This window comes from Ammospiza nelsoni, chromosome 6, assembly GCF_027579445.1.
Source record: "Ammospiza nelsoni isolate bAmmNel1 chromosome 6, bAmmNel1.pri, whole genome shotgun sequence".
Classification (NCBI taxonomy): domain Eukaryota; kingdom Metazoa; phylum Chordata; class Aves; order Passeriformes; family Passerellidae; genus Ammospiza; species Ammospiza nelsoni.
The window spans coordinates 57,016,332-57,022,560 of record NC_080638.1 but is presented as its reverse complement, the minus strand read 5'-3'; positions in this window follow the sequence as shown (position 1 = coordinate 57,022,560).

Here is a 6,229-nt window from a genome sequence, read left to right as displayed (position 1 = left end):
CAGACAGGGAACACAGTGAGGTTAACACAGATGTCTGTATGTCCCATCATTCTCACATCCTGTAATAAACAGGCATTTGGGGACCAGTATCAGCCAGGGCTGGAACCAAACAGTCCTGCATTATAGACACGAGGCTGGTGCCTGCTGAACGCTCATAAAACCACTGGGTCATTGGTACAGAAAATATTCTGTTACCCCTGATGGTGGTGGATGCTAATTGAGGATGGAGTTAATATGACAATCAGTGTCTTCAGACACATCAGGGCTATGCAGAGCTTTGTGGCCTGGCAGCTTCTGGGCTGGGTGTGAGCAGGGCACGAGCAGTGAGTGGAGCTGTTCAAACTCTCTTTATTTCTGCTTTTAGAAAATGTGCAAAAATGCTGTCTACTTTGGATTTTATCTTTTCAGCTGTACCTTCTTTTATATAAGTCTATACTTTGTTAAGGACAAATGTCATGGTAATTGCCACATGCATGAAGAAACCATTTATAGGCACAACTAAACCTCTGTGTTTAGTTGTGCCTATGAAATAAACTCCTGGCTTAGCCACACAAAGCCCTGTTCTTGGGTGTCCAGAAGGTACCAGGGTATTTCCTCAGCTGCCTGCAATGCTGGTGTGAGAGCTTGCTGAATGGTTTGGGTGACCACAGGCCACCAACCAAGGCTTCCAGAAACAGAAAGAGCACTGAAGCCCTGAAGTTGCAAAGAAAATCTGTTCCAGCTGTTCCTGTGTAGGTGTGTGTCTGCGTGCAAAAATGCAGAAAGCAATTAAACCTTGACATTTTTCTCTGGGATTCCACTCATGAGGGTTTCCTATTAAATATTAAAATTAAATCCAATTAATTTGTTCCATTCTATCCTTCCAAGCTGTCTTGCAAGTGCTGCTGGAAAGCAATTTCACAATGATCCCAAGGAAAATACATTTCCAGGGCGATTCCACTGACTCCCATTCTACCTTCTGCAGTGCCAATTACCTACCTCTGAAACACCCACCTGGATGTTAGAGAAAGCCAAAACAAATGTATAAGGATAGTAATTTTCTATTCATGCCCTTTCCTTCTACTGTTGCTTTTGTCAGCTTAGAATATCCCAGGAGCAGAAATCAGTTTGCAGGAGAAAGGATCAGGAACCTGGTGATTTTCCAGGCTTGAATTTTCAGTTTCCCCATGCTGAAAGGTGAGGTGCTTTGGGAAGAAAAGCAACTCCTGCAAGCACCTGGGGTGGGCACAAGGGAGGGAAGGGCCCAGGAGCTGGGATGCTGCAGGAGCCTGCTGTCACCTTGGGTGAATTTTGCCCCTTCTTCAATGACAAAGGTTGACATTTTACAAATTTTGAGAAAGCTAATTCTGTAAAGATGGCTAAATTGAACCACAGTGCCATAAGGAAGGCTCAAATACACCATTATGGACCATGAAAGCTTTGAATTATCTCTGATTTGAGGATTGAACATGATTGTGTATAATAAAACAATTTATTTCTTGCGATAAAGCAAGGATTTTGTCAGGGTTGCTAAGGGATACTATTCCTTGTCTTTTTTATTTGAAGACCGAGTTGTAAATAGTTCTCCCTAGAAGCAACTTAATCTGTGATTTTTCTTTGCAGAAGATGATGTTCTTAGCTCAGCTCTTGCTGCTGCTCAGTCCTTCTGTTGCAACCCGAAGTTTAAGCATGACAAAAGGAAAGATAAAGGCTATGAATTTTCCATTAGAGCAAAATGCTGCAAAAAGCCTCCCCATTTAAAGGATGTTTTGAGAGAAAGAAGAGTATTATTCAGTGTAGAAGGGATTCAGTTGATCACCATGGACTCTGAGCATGCCTGCTATTTTTAGCTTTATCATCCCTAATGAAAGTCTCAGATAGTACCACTGGGCTTACCCAAGGATCTGGTGTATTAAAGTAATCATAAGCCTCATCAGGGCTGTGAAAGCAATGATGAGTATAGAGAAGCAAGCTGTGATGTGCTACCCAAACAGCCACAAAAGGAGAAAGATTATTTAGAACAGCTCTTTGGCAAGTGGAAATATTTATTCTCTGCACTCTAGAGAGTAAATATTGTGATATATTCAGTCCTCTAGCTGCACACCCAAAGGATTTAGAAGTCTGACCTTGGTCCCCTTGTAAGTGGATATTATTCAGGATAACACTGGAGAATTGAGGAACACTGTTGAGCATTTGAATACCTGCTAATATTTTTGTCTGAGGCCTGAAGCACATGAGCTCACAATAGCTGCAATCCCAAAATATCTGACTCCCTACAAGGTCTGTGGACTGGTAATGGAGTGCCCTTATTATCCTCTTCTCCTGGACATGGAAAGGTCTGCATGAACTGGAGAGGACTTTGGGAGGTGAGATTGAGTGGGAACCAGAGGAAACATACAGGAGATGCTGTGGATAAGGTCTGGAAGGGGAAGTACAATTTTTGTAAATTGTAACCAACATTAAAAGAATAAAAGATCTGATTTACCTGTCTAAGCTGTGCCTCTGACATGGCCTGAGGGAGTGCTGGGATTGCTTTCATTCAGCATGTGCCCTACAAGCAGTTTTAAACCTGCAGACCCTTGAGGAAAGGAGGGACATGGGTGACACAGACGAGCTGATGGGTCTGGGTGATAGTGCCATGTCATTCCTGAGCTTAAAACTGCCAAGGAATTGGTCTCTTTTCTGTGTGGCATGTAGATACTCAATCCCACTGAGGTCTGCAATGAAGCATGAGTGGCATTTCTGTCAGGTGGGACCCCTCTGTGCTGATGTGGGGAGAAAAGGGAGAGGGAGAGGGGAAGTTTCCCTTTTCTTCAGTCCACACAAATGTGGCTTTACTCAATATTTGCATGAAGTGCTTATCATGGACAAGGTAAAACTTTACTTTGAGAGTGCTAGAGTACCAGAACAGGCTGCCCAGTGAGCTTCTGGAGTCTCCTTCCCTGGAGATATTCCAACCTACCTGAACATGATCCCGTGCAACCTACCTAGGGGACCCTGGTGCAGCAGGGAGATTGGACTAGATGACCTCCAGAGGTGCCTTCCATCCCCAACCATTCTGTGATGATGTGACTGAGTTTTTATTTTATAAGGATGTATGTTCTTGGGCAGGCTGTGTATCCCAGAGGGACTTGAATGAATTAATCAACCCACACACTCTGTACCACTGCTCAAATGCAAGAGAGTAGCAGAAGGCCACATGCAAGCAATTTCCTGGCAGGTGGGTCCTATCCACCATCCTTTACTTATCCAATTTAATGCTCAAACCCACAAGCAAACTAATTGAAAAATAGCATTACACACACGCACGAGCCCTCTTTTTCTTCTTTCATTCCCTTCACACCAACTGAATAATAAGTGGTAACTATGTATTACAGAGCCACACTGCTTGCATGGAAACTAATAAAAGCATAACTTTGATCTGTTTTGACAAACACAAGTACAACTTTTGAGTCTTTAATAATTACATTAGTCAAAGTCACTGATCACGACATGCAGCAGTGTGTTATTTAGAGAAAGGGAAACAGGTATTCACATCACCAGGGTGGCTAACTAGAGTGTGAAGGTGTTTTTACGTTCTTTTGTCCCACTTCCTTCATGGGAAAAGCAATCAAAGAAAGCCAGGGCCAAAAGGAGCAGTGTCCTGTCCCCAGGTTCTGTTCTATATTTCTTGTTGGAGCAATAGAAGCATTTGGGAAATACTCTTGGGGCACATGGTGTGAGTTTTGGGATGGTTCTGTTCAGGGCCAGGAGTTGGACGCTATGATTCTTGTGAGTCTTTTCCAACTCAGCTTATTCTATGATTCTGTAATATTATGTACAGCTAATCATTTGGTCACACAATATTTGAAGATGTTTTGTGAATGTATTGCATGTAAACATGACATACATCACTCATGTATTGCTCATCACTCAATACATCACTCATGTATTGCTTGAGTGATGCAGGTCAGCTGAGCAGGTGAGAAGCCTGACTTCAAGGAAAAGGGAAACAGGGCTACTGAAAACACCTTAGCAGGGCTTTCAGCTGTTCTGCTTTCCTCAGGCTGAAGGGATCCCAGCATGGTCACTTGGTGTGCTGCAGCTGAAGGGTGCTACCTTCTGGAGCAGTTACAGCTTTTTCTCCTGTGAGCATCCACTTAAAGCTTCAGGCCATTGAGTTCTTGCAGTGGATCAAGCCCTGGCAGATGCTGTGCAAAGACAGAAATGTCTGACTAAAAAGCTTTTTGTCTAAATGAGAGCCAGTAGCTGGAGACAGACAGCCTGACTGGGAGGAAAGGGGGAAAGCAAGAAATAAGGAGACAGCGTTGGTCAGGATGGCGGCTGATAGTCTCAGCATCTCGGCACACTGACTGATGTCAAGCTGAGAACCTTGGCAAAAGGCCACCCCAGTTCAGCAGGGAAAGAAGGCAGCAACTGGAAATAAAATAGCAATATATAATACATGGAGGGAAAGAAAGGAAAGTAGCTAGCAATCAATATAAATGAGAAGTTAATGAGGTGCAGAAAAATTATAAATGTATAGAAAGGCACCAGAGACAAATACATCCCTAAGAGCATTATGAAGAGTTTTTAAAAATGGGTTGCCAGGAAGAAGAGAAAAGCAAGAACTGAGGCAGGCCAGTTTCCAGAAGGAGGTTTGGAGATGGGTGTTTGTGGCCCAGAACAGACACAAATGTACCATGAACAGCATTGTTCTATTATGAGGAGGAGCTGGAAGATGCACCCTTGTCTCACACACTTGACTTTTTTTTTCTGTTCTAGTCCAAGCAGTATCCGGACAACTAATCAATTAAATTATCAAATGAATAATTAAAATATCACAAAGCTACCCAAAAATATTTATATCATGCAAAAGTGTTAATATAGTAAATGAAAGTATCAGTCAGTCATCAAAGCAATCTTGTTTGCTTGTTCTGGGGTTATTCTAACAAATACAAAGGTGCAAAATCTGAAAACACAGAAAGCAGATTAAACTTATATGGAACATGCCAAAACTATATGCTCTAAAGCAATAATTCTGACAAAGCTGTCAGATTCATAAAGAAGAGGCAGCTCAAGTGTATCACATCCTGCACTCCAAAAGATGTAGTATCTGTAAATTTTCTAATCCAATCTTCAGCTGAAAAACCAGGACAGTGGTGAGAAGAAGTGGAGATTTGTTCACCATGCAGGATACTGAAATCCAGTGCAAAGTGCAGTGCTGCTACCTGCATGCACTTTTTTTATGTTACAGCATCTCAGAAATTTTGTGAACTGTAGAAAACACATATGAAATGATGGGATGGCTCCTGAAACTGCCTGTGTATCCAAGTTCTAGAGGGATGGATCCCTCAAGTGATCAGAAAGAAACATGAGAGTTGATTGTAGTATCTAGATCTGTTACTGGAGAAAAAAGTGGCACAGATGAGCTGATGGACTGGGTCTGGCTGATAGTGCCATGTCATTACTGAGCTTAAGACTGCCAAGAATTTGGTCTCTTTTCTGTGTGGTTCACTACATTAGTGAACTGAACAGATGAAATGGAATTCCCTGATCTCCTAATGGGAACCCAGATAACAGGATTTGCTGGTTCTCTTGGGTTTAATGTTTGTGAGTCTGTAACATGTGTGGGCAGTCAGAGGGGATGGCATTTAGAGGAGGGTGATATGGTAGCTCTGCAGACAGCACCACACAATTCCTTTTAATGGGAAAAGGTAGTTCCATGAAAACCTCCAAAAGCTCTCAGGTGAAAGTATAATGTGGAAGTAAAGGAGAATGATCAAGTAAAAAAAGTTCAGACCAAACCAAGGAAAAAACTTGAAGCCTTACCAGAAGAAAAGGGAAAGTTTTAAAGCAGTGGAGAAGATGGAGCGAGTAGAGAGAGACATCCATCTCAAATTGAAGGGCCAGAAAACCACAATTTACAACGGCATTAAAGTACCTAATCCAGAAAGAAATCTGTAAAGAGCACAGAGAAGGACATTGCAATTCTTGAGTTGTGATTATGAGCCAAGTGTCTGAGCACCGCATCTTGAAAGGCAAGGCTGTATGTGGGAGGTGCTCTGGAGAAGAGGTGAGGGGAGCAGGAGAGGAGGAAGAAGTATGGAGTGAGGGGTATTTGGGAGCTGAAAGAAGTGACAGACAGGCTAATTCTTGGTAGAGGCTGGTTTTTGCTGCAATGCTCCCGGCAGAAAATTTGCAGATGCTGTGAGCACCACTGCTGGGCATCGCACCCTCCCAGCCATTGACCTGCCTTGTGGATTTAGGT